The 14,426-nt window shown below is 36.1% G+C and overlaps 1 non-coding gene across 1 annotated transcript; it reads right to left on the bottom strand.

Moving 5' to 3' along the window:
• Positions 1-3,651: 3,651 nt before the first annotated feature.
• Positions 3,652-3,758, bottom strand: LOC122744861. Its single transcript, XR_006355200.1, has one exon. It is a non-coding gene; the product is annotated as a U6 spliceosomal RNA (small nuclear RNA).
• Positions 3,759-14,426: the final 10,668 nt, after the last annotated feature.

Raw genomic sequence — 14,426 nt, forward strand, 5'->3', positions numbered from 1 at the left:
GTTAGGTAGTAATACAAAGTAGTTACCTCTGAGTATGTGATATGAGAGCATACCTCCCTGCCTCCAAATATTTCCCCCACTGCCTGTTGGTATCTAGTTACTATCATCTAAAGCTTCATTCCTTTGGCTCTCCTAGAAAATCCTTATAAAAACCCAACCCAATCAGAAACATTTCAAAGGTATCATAGAATCATAGATTTAGAGGGAGGAGAGACCTTAGAGACCATCTATTCCAATTCCCTTATTTTACAGATGAAGAAATTGAGATAAAGAGAAGTGAAATAATTTGCCCAGATTCATACAAGGCATAAGTGAGAGGTGGGATTTGAATCCAGATCCCATAACTCCAGCTCCAGTACTTTTTCATTATATTATCCTGGGCTGGTACCTTAAGCAAATAATTACAAACTAATAACTGGGTAGCTTATTTGGCAGTTGACTGAGAGCCAAATGGTCATTTATATGGCAGTGACAAAGAGTTTTATCTTAGAGACAAGACTTCTGAAAACAGAGGTAAGAAGGTAAATATCATAGTTCTAGAATTGAAAGAGACCTCAAAGGTCATCTACTCCAACTTACAGCTGAGGAAACTGAGTCCCAGAGTGATTTGCGCAAGGTTGAACAGGTAGTAAACAACAGAGCTTTGATTAAAACTCTATTTCTGTGACTCTAAGATCAAAGACAAACCAAACCTCACCTACCTCATAGCTCTAGGTGATGCTGTTGCTGCTGCTGCTGTTGCTGCTACTGCTACTACTACTACTACTACTACTACTACTACTACTACTTGTTGTTATTCAGTCATTTTAGTCATGTTCAACTCTCCATGACCCCATTTGGGGTTTTCTTGGCAAAGAAACTGGAGTGGTTTGCTATTTCCCTCTCTAGCTCATTTTGAAGATGGGGAAACTGAGGCAAACAGGGTTAAGTGACTTGCTCAGGGTCACACAGCTAGTAAGGACAGATTCGAATAGGTGATAGAGTGGACAGAGTTCCAGCCTCAAAGTCAAGAAGACTCATTTTCCTGAGTTCAAATGTAACCCAAGGTCACACTGGTATTTAAGTGTCTGAGGCATGATTTGAATTGAGGTCTTCCTAACTTTAAGTTCAGCATGTATTTCCACCATACAGTAGAAATTCCATGGGCCTTCAGGACAGAGTTCCTGAGGCATAATGAGTTCAAGAGAATCTTCAGGTTTCTGTAAGCTATCCTGTGGGTTGTTTCCATATTCAAGGAACTTTAATTCTAGTGGAGGAATAGAACATGTAAAGTAAATACATACATACATAAATATATATATATTCATACATAGATTTTCTGCCTGTATCTCTGTGTCTGTATCTCTCTGCTTCTCTGTTTATTTTCTATCTCTTTTATATATGAAGTAGGAGAAAAAGTGTGGTATGGTCAAAAGAGATCCACTTTTTTTTTATAAAGGTTAAGCTATATTAAGCCCAAGAGAATCTACAATCAAAACATATACATTTTACATTTCATGTAAATTTTATAATTAAATTTAACAGAATATAAATTTCCAATAGATTCCTTACTCATTATAGTCACTTTATCTTTCACTTTGAAATAAGGTGATATAAAAGCAATGTATATGGGCTTGTACAATTAATTAATATTTTCCTCTAGGGTTCATCTCACCTTAACATATAAAAACACATGTTTTAAAATTGTGCTTCTATTAACCACTAGCATGTTAAAGAAAATATGTCTATTGATATTGAGAGCAAGAACTGTTCCACTTTTTTTAAGTTAAATGAAATTTAATTAAAATTGTTTTCAATTACATGTAAAGATATTTTTTTGAGTTCCAAATTTTTCTCTCACCATCCCTTGCTTCCCCTCCTCCTCAGGTGAGCAAACAATTTGATATTGTTACACACCAGTCATTTTAAACATATTTCCACATTAGTCATGTTGTAAGAGAATCAGAAAAAAAGAAAAAAACACAAGAAAGAATAAACAAGAGCAATAACAAAAAGCAACAACAAAAGTGAAAATAGTATGCTTCAACCTGCATTCAGCCTCCATAGTTCTTTTTCTGAATGTGGAGAGCATTTTCTACCATAAGTCTTTTGGCATTGTCTTGAATCATTGTATTGCTAAGAAGAGTTAAGTCTATCACAGTTGATCATCACACAATGTTGGTTATACTGTATACAATGTTCTCTTGATTCTGCTCATTTCACTCAGCATCAATTCATGTAAGTCTTTCCAGGTTTTTATGAAATCCATCTGCTTATCATTTCTTACAGCACAATAGTATTCCATTATATTCATATACCACAACTTGTTTAGCCATTCCCCAGTTGATGGGCATCCCCTCAATTTTCAATTCTTTGCTACCACAGAAAGAGCAGCTATAAATATTTTTGTACATGTGCATACTTTCCCCTTTTTATGATCTCTTTGGGATCCAGACCTAATAGTGGTATTTCTGGGTGAAAGGGTATGCACAATTTTATAGCCTTTTGGGCATAGTTGCAAATTGCTCTCCAGAATGGTTGGATCAGTTCACAGCACTACCAACAGTGCATTAGTGTTCCACTTTTCTCACATCTTCTCCAACATTTGTTATTTTCCCTTTTTGTCATATTAGCCAATTGGATGAGTGTGAGGTAGTACCTCAGAGTAGTTTTAAATTGCATTTCTCATGATTGAGAACATTTTTTCATATGGCTGTATATAGCTTTAATTTCATCATCTGAGAATTGCCTGTTCATATCCTTTGACCATTTCTCAATTGGGAAATGACTTGGATTCTTATATATTTGATTCAGTTCTCTATATATTTTAGATGAGGCCTTTATCAGAAACACTGTCTGTAGAAATTGTTTCCCAGCTTTTTGCTTTCCTTCTAATCTTGTTGCATTGGTTTTGTTTGTGCAAACCCTTTTTAATTTAATGTAGTCAAAATGATCCATGCTGCATTTCATAATGTTCTATATCTCATCTTTGGTCATAAATTTCCCCCCTCCATAGATCTGACAAGTAAACTATTCCTTCCTTTTCTAATTTACTTATGGTATCACCTTTTATGTCTAGATCTTGTACCCATTTTGACTTTACTTTGGTATATGGTGTAAGATGTTGGTCTATACTTAGTTTCTGCCATACTAGTTTCTAGTTTTCCAAGCGGTTTTTGTCAAATAGGGAGTTGTTATCCTTGAGGCTAGAGTCTTTGGATTTATCAAACAGGAGATTGCTATATTCATTTACTGCTGGGCCTAACCTATTCTACTGGTCCACCTCTATTTCTCTTTCTCTTTCTTTCTTTCTTTCTTTCTTTTTTTGCGGGGCAATGAGGGTTAAGTGACTTGCCCAGGGCCACACAGCTAGTAAGTGTCAAGTGTCTGAGGCCAGATTTGAACTCAGGTCCTCTTGAATCCAGGGCTGGTGCTTTATCCACTGTGTCATCTATCTGCCCCCTCCACCTCTATTTCTTAGCCAGTACCAAATAGTTCTGATGATTGCTGCTTTATAATACAGTTTTAGATCTTCGCATTTTTCATTAATTTCCTTGATATTTTTGGCCTTCTGTTCTTCTATATGAGTTTTATTATTTTTTTCTAGCTGTATGAAATATTTTTTGGTAGTTTGGTTGGTATGGCACTGAATAAATAAATTAATTTAGGTAGAAAAATATGAAACACTTCCTGAATTTGCATATCATCCTTGTGCAGGGGCCATGTTAATCTTCTTTATATCATTCCAATTTTAGTATATGTACTACTGAAGTGAGCACAAAGATTCACTCTTAAAACCAGGAAAACCTGAGTCCAAGTCCCTTCATACATACTGGCTGTATGACCCTGGGAAAGTCACTTAATCTCTCAGTGTTTTATGTCTTTAAGTCTATAAGTTTTAGGTCTCTAAGACTATAAGTTGCAGAGAAGGTGTTTATCTGTATTGGTAGAAGCAGTTTTTTTCACTTGGGAGTTCTCTATCCTAATGAAATGACAGGTCTAGTCCCTATCTCCATATAAAGTATGCAAATGTAATATAATATATGTTTGCACACACACATATATACATAATACTTTTACAAAATAGTTTTAGGAAGGAGATACTGGCTGTGTGACACTGGGCAAGCCATAACCCTCAAAAATGTTTTTTAAAAAGGAGATAATGCCAACTGGGGGAGAGTTTAGGAAATATTTCTGGTAGGAGTTAAAGCAAAGTAGGGATTCTATGAGGTAAATGTGAAGTAGGTATGCCCTGAAAACATGGGGGACCACTTGTACCTATATCATGAAAGTGGATAATGTAATATGGTAGATGCAGATTTACTAACACATCAGCTTACCAGCAGTAGAAAATGAAAAAGAATGACAAAACAGAATTGAAAATGCAGCTGGGATTCATATTGTGAAAGGCTAAGGGAATCATATTTCACATTAGAGCCAATAGGGAGCCATTGCAAATTTTTGGATGTGTGTGTAGGGGTGAGGCGGGATGGTATATGACATGATGAGGTCTCTGTTTCACTACTATTAAGGTTTTAGTGTTTGGTTTTTCTTTTTTTTTTTCTTTTCTTTTCTTTTTTTTTTTTGCGGGGCAATGGGGGTTAAATGACTTGCCCAGGGTCACACAGCTAGTAAGTGTCAAGTGTCTGAGGCTGGATTTGAACTCAGGTACTCTTGAATCCAAGGCCGATGCTTTATCCACTGCGCCACCTAGCTGCCCCTAGTGTTTGGTTTTTAACCTAAAGTTGTAGCTATAATGATTTTGAAAGGCTTCTTACATTAAGATAAGTTTTAGTTTACTTTAGGAAACTTTCTTGGTCATCAATAAGTTAATGCAGATGTAATTTATTAAATCAGTAATTTATTAAAGGTAGACTAATAGCCTCCAAGAATCAAATCTCTTTGGAATCTGCTGAAAGTTTTACTCATTTGTCAGATCTGCTCCATTATTGAAGTTTAATTACATTGTATTGGAAAATACAACAGAATTTGTTTTCTGAATATACAATCCTAAATACTTTAACAGAGGACCTATAGAGAATAATTTACTTTTGGGTAAATATCTGTCTGTTTATTCCTAGTAGAAATGGACTGCCCCAAAAGTGGTAGATACATTTAAACAGTGTTGTCAGTGATTATTTTATGTCCTCACTATGGGGTAGGAATGGTGAGTACTCTGGTGGAATGAGCTATAATTCTAGTGAGGATAAAAAAAGGGGATTGTCTGAAGAGACTGATGTAAATGCATAGAGAACTCAAAAAAAAAAAAACCTTTTTAACTTGACAAAAGATATTTCCAGGAGATGCGACACAGCAGGTAACAGGATGAATATAGTTATGGCATGGTGCTACAAGCATAGTGTCAGGAATACTAAACTGAGAATGAAGCGAGTTTGACACTAAGAACTAAGAACAAGTCAGCTATTTGGGGGAGAGGAGGAGGAGGAGGATTAAAGAAAGGATAGAAACACTGCTCAGAGTAGATAGGATAATGATAATTGACAACAGAAAGAGAGTGGTTCCCCAGTTCTTACTTTGTGTCTGTTTTCTCTTCCCAGGAAAATGATGTCTTCACAGATGAAGAACAGAACCAAAATGGCTAACTGGGATTTGATACTCAAGCTAAGTATGGATAATAAGAGGATGGCTGGCTACCTGAGATGAATTTAAATGACCTGACTTGAACTTTCTCTTTCAATCCTGAAAGAACTGACAAATAGGGTAGCTGAACCAATATTGATGATATTTTGAAAGATCATGGAGAATGGCAGAGGTAAGACAGTAATGGAGAAGGGAAAAATCTTGTTTTTTTTTTCAAAAAAGGGAATAGAATATAGATTGTAAATAGAAGGCCATTGAGCTTTGAATACTGCAAAAATTTTAGAATATACTCCTAAAGAGTTGATTACTGAATACCTAGAAAAGAAAATGGTGTCACAAAGAAGTCCAACATGGCTTCTGCAAGTACAAATCATGTCGGACTGCTAAATTTAACTTTTTGACAGCCAACTGGGCAACCAGGATATTGAAGAGTAATGCAATATGAGAGTCAGCTGAAGGAACTTAGGTTGCTCATTTAGCCTATAGAAAAGCCAACTCAGGAAGTTCATCATATCTGTCTTCAAATTGCTGTTGTTCATTCATTTCAGTCGTATCTTCAAAGATTGAAGTACTATAATATGGATGAAGAAAACACTTAATTGATTTTTCTTCATAGAGTATCTAACCTGATATATCTGGGGAATGCAACAGATCAAGTTTATCCAGCATTTACAAAGATTACAAAGCATTTGTAAAAGTATCATCTATTATTCTTGTGAAAAGAGACAGAGAGATGTGGGTGGACTAGAGAATAGTAGGTTGAGACTTGGTGAGTAGTGATCATTGATGTGCTATGAACTTTGAAGGAGATTTCCAGTAGAGTGCTCTAGGAATCTGAGTTTGATCCTGGGCTATTTTTATTAGCAAATTGGATAAAGGCAAAGATGGCATCTTTATTTGAAATTACAGAGAGCTAGGAAGGATTGTTATTGCATTCAAGAACAGAGTCAGAATCTGAAAAGACCTTGATAGACTAGAACAAGTGTTCCCATCCCTTTTCAGTCCTAATGCTCCTTGGATTTCAATAAATCTTCTCATAATCACCATTCAATAGGAAAAGAAATAATTTATAAAGTTCACCATGCATGCACACTTAACAAAATAAAGAGATAACTTAATTTCAATAGGATAGTAGAGTGCATTTGCCAAATATTCTCAATACTTTCTTGACAGGCTTCTTGAACCCTCTGTAGGTAAATCCCAAGATTAGGAACCCTTTCATTAGACCATTGAGCTGAATCTAAGGAGATAAAAATCGACAGGGATAAATGTATAGTTTTCAGCTCTGGTTCAAGAAATCAGCACAAGATGAATAAGATCAGAGATTCATGGTTAGAGGAGTTCTCTTTTTAGTTTTTCAGAAAGGGATTGGGGATTTTGGTGGAATGGTATCTCAATACATGTCAATAGTGTGATATTGTAGTCAAAAAACTAATGTGATCTTGGATCATATCAAAGTAGACATTACTTTTAGGAACTTGGAGGTGATAAACCTGTTGTACTCTCTGTGGTCACATTACCTCTGGGATCTTATATCTAGATCTGGGCACCATATTTTAGGAAGAATATTGATAAGTTAGGGAGCATCTCAAGCAGGGTGAGAAGGATATTGAAGAGCCATGCTATATGAGGCTCAGCTGAAGGAAGTGATGATATTTATTTAGGTTTTAGAAAAGCCAACTCAGGATGCTGACTGCCATAATGGGGAAGAGGCTTATTCTCTTTTGCTCCAAAGGGCACAACTGGGATCAGTGGGTGAAAGTTGCGAGGAGAAACTTCCTAACAAGGAGAGCTGTTCCAAAGTGGAATGTGTAGTGCTATATTAGCGAGTGTGTGTATGTGTGTGTGTGTATGCATAATGGATTGAATCATAAATCAGTGTCTCAACTTGTATGCCACCTTCTTGACTTCCCCTTGTTATTAGTGTTCTCTCCCTCCTCATTATCCTACACTTACTTATCTGGATAAATGTTGTATCATACCACTGCAACCCAGACAAATGTATACTCCCTAAGTGTATGAGCTGATTTTCTTTTTTTGTCTTTGTATTCACAATACCTTGCACAAAGAAGTACTTAATACATGTTAGCTGAATTTGAAAATACCAGAAGATCTAAGGAACCAAGTCTCTCTTTATCATTTGTCCCGGTGTCCCTAAGTCTCTCTGTTTACTCCTCAACAATCAATTAATTAATAAGCATTTATTAAGGGCCTGCTTTACCATATGAGTCTTAACTGAAGGCAAAACCAAAAAAAGTGAGAGCTCTTTTCCCATTTCTCATCCTAGTTGCACAAATTCTTGATTATGATTCAACAGGGGTTAAATCCATGCCCCTAGTAAGTAGTGATGTATGATGCTGATTTTGGGATTTATGATAGAAAATAGATGTTATCCTTTCCATCTGTTCCTATCAATCTATCCTTTTCGAGCTCAAATCTAACCTCCTCGGTGAAACCATAATTGATGACCATCAGCTCATATTGATCATTCACATTTCTAAGTACTTTTGTACTTATGACCTCTGCTGCTGTTTGGCAACATTTAAAAATTGGCCCTATGTTGTATAATATAGCACTTCATTATAATAATACATTAGCCTGTCAACCTTATTTATCATATCACTATCTGCCATCCATCATCTCTATCAATTATCTATCTATGTCTGTCTATCATCCATTCATCATCTATCTATCTTATGATCTATATATATAGATCATATATATATATATATTATGATCTTGATACCTGTTTTATTCATGTTTCTTAACTTGTTGACTAGATTGTGAATTCCCAGATGGTAGGAACTGTAGCATACTCACTCACACACTCACTACTCATTCATTCATTTAAACAAACAAATGAATATTTGGGTAATGAGGAGGCACGGAAAGATTTTAGGCAATGAAGTGATGTGTGCTAATATTTTATATTACTCAGATATTAGTAAGATAAATTGGATGGGAGAGAGGCTGAAAGCAAGGGGGAAAAATCTTGGTGGTCTAAGTGAGAAGTAGTGAGGGCTTGAATTATGAAAGTGACCACAGGAATGGTAAGAAGGGAGTTGAATATGTTCTCCTATCCAACTTTGAAGATAGCTTTGAATTTATGAAGTGATGGAAGGTGAAGGAGAGGGAACAGTCAAAGATTACTGGCCAATTATGAACCTAAAGGAATAGGAGCAATGGCATCATTGACAGGGATAGGGAAGTCAGGAAGAGGAATAGGTTTTGGAGGAAAGATAATGAATTTCATTTTCATTATATTCGGTTTGAATGGCTTATATGTGTATGCACAAACATACATGTATGTGTATGTAGATATACATAGATACACACATATCTATATATCCCCAAAATGTAGCTAGAAATGCAAGTCTGGAAATTGGCACAGACACATAGATATAATCACAATGGAAGCTATGGGAGTAGAAAAAGTCATTAGAGAGAGAGTATGTAGAGAGAGACAAAAAGAAGGCCAAAGATGGAGCAGAGAGAGAGTAAAAACGTGGTGTGTACTCAGTAAATCATAGTTGGAAAGATGTACTTGTTGACTAGTTAATGATTTATTTCCAATGTTTGTGTGTTTGTTACATCAGCGTGTGACTGCATTTGTCTGGATATCTGTAAGCTTAGTTCTTGCCACTGTCATTCATTACTTATGCTTCATTGTCATTATGCAGTACAAAACTAATGCACTGAATCTAAGCATTTATGGCTGAGTTGCCTACTCAACAAGTCAAATCATCAAGTATTTATTAAGTGGTATCAGCATCTTGTGCGTGACCACATTGTAATCTCTGCAAGCAATCTTCAGAGAGTGGCAATGATCATTCCAGTGGAACTACCTTAGGAAGGAAATGTGTTATGATGTTACTGTCATAATTCAGCACTGGAGGTTATTTATTTCTCCTAAATTACTTTCTCTTCAAATGAGATAAACTCCTACCAGGTAAATAGCAGTTCTTTGGGCGTGGCCTTGTGTCTGAATAATGTCCAGGTTTTAGGCATAAGTGTGATTAACTGAAAATGATATTAGGATTTCTTTCTACTCATTTCTTTAAAACATGATATATGCTCAGGGAAAGATTTAAAGAAAAACCTGCATTGAACTTGCTATTGTAATGATTGGAATGACGCCACCTACTGGAGACTTACTACAGAAAGGCTTCGCCATGAAGTGAAGGTCTTTGAGGGCAAGACCAGGAGTCTTTTCTTTGGCATCAGGAAGTGACATTTGCTTGTGGGAGGAAGAAGGGGGGAGCCTGGCGCTCTGACTGGGGCTTTTTCCTGAGGACGGTGGTGGAGAAGGGAGCTAGAAATGCGCTCTCCCTTTAATCGATAGGAATCTAGGCCTTTCTTTCTCTCTTTACCAAATTCTTATTCTCCTTAATAAATGCTTAAAAGTCTAACTCTTGCTAAAGCTTATAATTTATTGGTGACCACTCATTACATATTTTAGATAGTTTAGCTAGAATTTTAGCTTTTACACTACCTTTAACGGTTATCAATAACTGCTTAATTTATATTTCTTTCTCCTTTGGGGGGGGGCGGAGTAAGGGGAGGGAAAAGCTTGTGTCGTGTAAACTGCATAGTTCTTATTCTGAATCTATATCTTGTGAGCAGATGTCTTCTGGGATAGCTTATGGAATTAGTCAGATTGGTACCAAAACCCTTCCAGATGGTTTGTCCTGAACTGTTGGTAGATTTTCTCTACCTAAAATACCATTCTTTAACTCCTACAGAATGATAGGCTTTTAAAACAGACAAACTATAGAAATTATCTAATCTATCATTTTCATTTTATACATAAGGACACTGAGGCTTTGTGATTTTGAATGATTTGCCTAAGGTTACAAAGTGAATAAGTAGTAGGACTGGGACTCAAACCCACATCTCTTGCCTCATAAGCCAGTTGCTTTCTTGCTTGGTTACTCTACAAGTCTTAGCCCACCTTTTCAATATCCTTTTCTAGCTTCTGAGCTTCAAGTCTTCTTGCACCTACCAAAAAAAGAAAATGAACATGTGAAGAAAAAAAGTGCTTATGACCAGTCTAGATTTCTCTTCCCCTCTCTGTTTCTACTTTCTTCTTTTTAACTTTGGAAAGAATTTGAGTCAAATATCCCTTAACAACATTTTGAAATAATGACTTCCCTTATTCATAACTTTTGTCATAAACTTGGTTCTGACCCAAACTACTTTGGGTTAGAGCTAATATTTATTTGCATAGAACTTTAAAATCTTTAAAAATTAATGTTAAGCAATATGAGGTTTTAAAACGGATATTTAAAGTGGCTTAACCACAATTTTATATCCCATAATGATGCAAATCTCACATATTCATACCCTTTACTGGATAGTACGTAGCAAGGAAGAAATGGGGAAATATATGCAGCTGGTAGATACTGTCTGTATTGAACTTAGCCACCTGTAATTATTTGATAAAAGCTTCAGCTTTGTGTAAAAGTACTTTTTTGTACAGAAATTGATTTATGAATTTTTCTCCACTATTTGTGCTGAAATCAATTTATAGCATCTGTCTTTGAAAGTCCTGTTATAAACCATCTTTTTTGGAAGGGCCCTTGGAATCTTAGTGTCAAATCTTTAAACCCTGTTGGTATAAGGTGATATGAAAATTATGTTTGCTTGTTTGATTTCATTACATGGTCTCTTTTAGTTCAAATTCTGATCACCTTTCTATAAAATGCATATTTAAAGTATAGGTTTTAAAAAGATATCCACTGGGCGGCTAGGTGGTGCAGTGGATAAAGCACCGGCCCTGGATTCAGGAGGACCTGAGTTCAAATCCGGCCTCAGACACTTGACACTTACTAGCTGTGTGACTCTGGGCAAGTCACTTAACCCCCATTGCCCCACAAAAAAAACCCCAAAAACCCAAAAAACCCCCCAAAAGATATCCACCTAATTTGATTGCCCGGGCATACTCTGCTTGGGATCTCTAGTTGTTTCTGTTTTTTTTTTTTAAAGATTTTCAGTGAAACAACATTATAGTGTTCAAAACATCAGACCTGCATAATAATAGGTAGTGTTTATATAGCGTGAATTATGATTTATAATGTGCTTTATGTAATATTTTATTTGTATCTCAGGGAGTTTCCCCAACTGTCTCACAGAGGATTTTAGAACATATTATGATGGGATTTGCTGCTGCAGAATGATATTGTTAGGTCAGTAGGCAGAGTATACTTGCATTTATTTTATTCTAGCCTTGTTCATACTTTTGCAGCACAAGTGTTGTGTGATGGTGGGCTGGGATTGGCAATTGTAGGTCTGCAGGTGATAGCCTTGGTTGAGGTTGGGTTAAATTCAGATCAGGCTCTTAACATGGACATCAGTCCAGAATAAGTAAAGGGCTTGGGAGAAGGTGGGAGATGAGGCAACATTTCAGAAGGGAAATCTGAGAAAATCTGAAGAGCTGGAGAAACAGCTAGAGTTCTAGGCACCGATAGATTAGTAACAATAACAGGAAATGGGGCAACTTGGAACATTTAGTTATAATAATTATTTTCTCTCTGAGAAATTCTCCATGGATTTTCTTAAATTTTTGGAATAATTGTTTCATAATTATGGTGGCTTTCAGGTAATATACTGTAACTATTGCCATGACGCCACCTGCTGGAGACTTACTGTAGAAGAGTTCCGCCCATGAAGCGAAGGTCTTTGAGGGCAAGACCAGGAGTCTTTTCTTTGGCGTCAGGAAGTGACGCGGTCTAGTGAGAGGAGGAAGGAAGAGACTGGTGGCTCGGTCTCGCTCTCTTTCCTTGGGACTCTGGTGAAGAGCGGAGCTAGAAATGTGTTCTCCCTTTAATAGATAGGAATCTAGGCCTTTCTCTCTCTTTACCAAATTCTTATTCTCCTTGATAAATGCTTAAAAGTCTAACTCTTGCTAAAGCTTATAACTTATTGGCGACCACTCATTAGATGTTTTGGACAGTTTAGCTAGAATTTTAACCCTTAACAATACCTATGACCTTTAAATCTTGCTTAGGAGGGTCCTTTAAATCTCATTTTAAGAGTTGGAACTGCTTACTGGTATGAGTCTAAACACAATTGATATCAAAGTATACAAAACTTTTTGAAGTTCATTATGGAAATAACTACACAGATTCCATGGAGATCTTATAAGAGTCAAATTCAATCTGTGATGAAGGAAAGTTTCATATTTGTTTTATGGAATTGAAATAAAATCTTGAATGAAAAAAACACACACCACTTTCTCCACATTATGCATGTAATTCTCTAAAGAACAGGAATGTAAGCTGCATATGCCCAGTTAGGAAATGAAAGGCTGTGAAAATGCAATTAGAAAGGGCACCTCCCAATTCATATATATTTATGAAGCTGGGAGCTTGTCACTGATGAAAAACATGCTTCACTTGATATATCTTCTTAGTCTTTATGAAACTCTGAAGTTGTATTTCTTCAGCCTTGGATTAGAATCTAGAAAATGTATTTCAGTTATATTTAAAAACAAAAAAAGCTGTCATTATGTCTTTATACAGTCTCCTTTAGTTTATTTGTTTTAATTATAACGGTTTCCATCTAGAATGATGAGTTGGTGACTAATTGATAAAAATTTTATTTTGATCATTGTTAATGTGGCAGCCTGAGATGAAGTTGGTTTGCAAGATTTTAAGGGTGGCCCTTACTGACTAGAAATATATAATTATGGATTGGTGTAAGACTTCAGCATCCATTGAAAGGCAAATAATATATTAAAGGGTTAAGTAATATGAATCATATCTCCTTATAAACAGTTAAATCAATTCTTTCATGATAGCAAGATTTGGTAAGTGGAGAGAGAACTGAAAACTGAGGAAGAGGAGAATCATATATGGGGAAAAGTGGGGATGCCAACCCATTACAGTTTTGCTTAGAATTAGCTTTAATCATTGGAGAACACATTCTTTAATGACACTTTTTCCATGTTGGTTCTCTGATGCTCTCAAGTAAACAAGAGTCTTCCCTCCCTGGACCTCACATATCATTTTGTTTTCTGCCTCTCTAATGTGTTTACTATGCTGTGTTGTTTGTACTAATGATTGGTGTTTGAGTCTTATACTTTGCTGCCAGCTCCCATGAAGTCATGAACTATCTCATTAAGCCTTTATATCTTTCTCAGGACCAGGCATAGGGATCTGTCCATAATAAATACTTGATAAATGTTTGATGAATCAAAATAGAACTTAATAAGCATATATGTGAGTATATTTATTGTTGTTGTTTGTCCTTCATTCTCAAAGAGGAGCATGACAATGGGAGGTGATATCGTGACTTACAGTGAATTTAAAGTGAGGGAAGGCTGTGCAAAGTCACTAGCCTCACTTTCTTCTCCAGACCATCTGGGTCCAATGGCAAGAGAACTGGAAATGGCCCTGGATGTTTGAGGCAATTGAGTTAAGTGACTTGCCCAGGGTCACACAGCTAGTAAGTTTCTGAGGCTGGATTTGAACTCTGGAAGATGAGTCTTCTTGATTTCAGGCTCAGTGCTCTATCCACTGTGATACCTAGCTGCTCTAAGTACATACAAGCATATATCTGAAACTTCCATATATATGTGTATGTATGTATATATGTGAGTATATATATACATATGTACAAATATATATACACACACACACAGAAATATATGGAAGTTTGATGGATTTCTGACTGAAAACATTCTATTCTAATATGTGTATATATATATTTATTTATATGTGTATGAATATATATATATATGGGGGTTTTTTTTGGTGGGGCAATGAGGGTTAAGTGACTTGCCCAGGGTCACACACCTAGTAACTGTCAAGTGTCTGAGGCTGGATTCAAACTCAGTTACTCCTGAA

Source organism: Dromiciops gliroides, chromosome 2 (assembly GCF_019393635.1).
Source record: "Dromiciops gliroides isolate mDroGli1 chromosome 2, mDroGli1.pri, whole genome shotgun sequence".
Classification (NCBI taxonomy): Eukaryota; Metazoa; Chordata; class Mammalia; order Microbiotheria; family Microbiotheriidae; genus Dromiciops; species Dromiciops gliroides.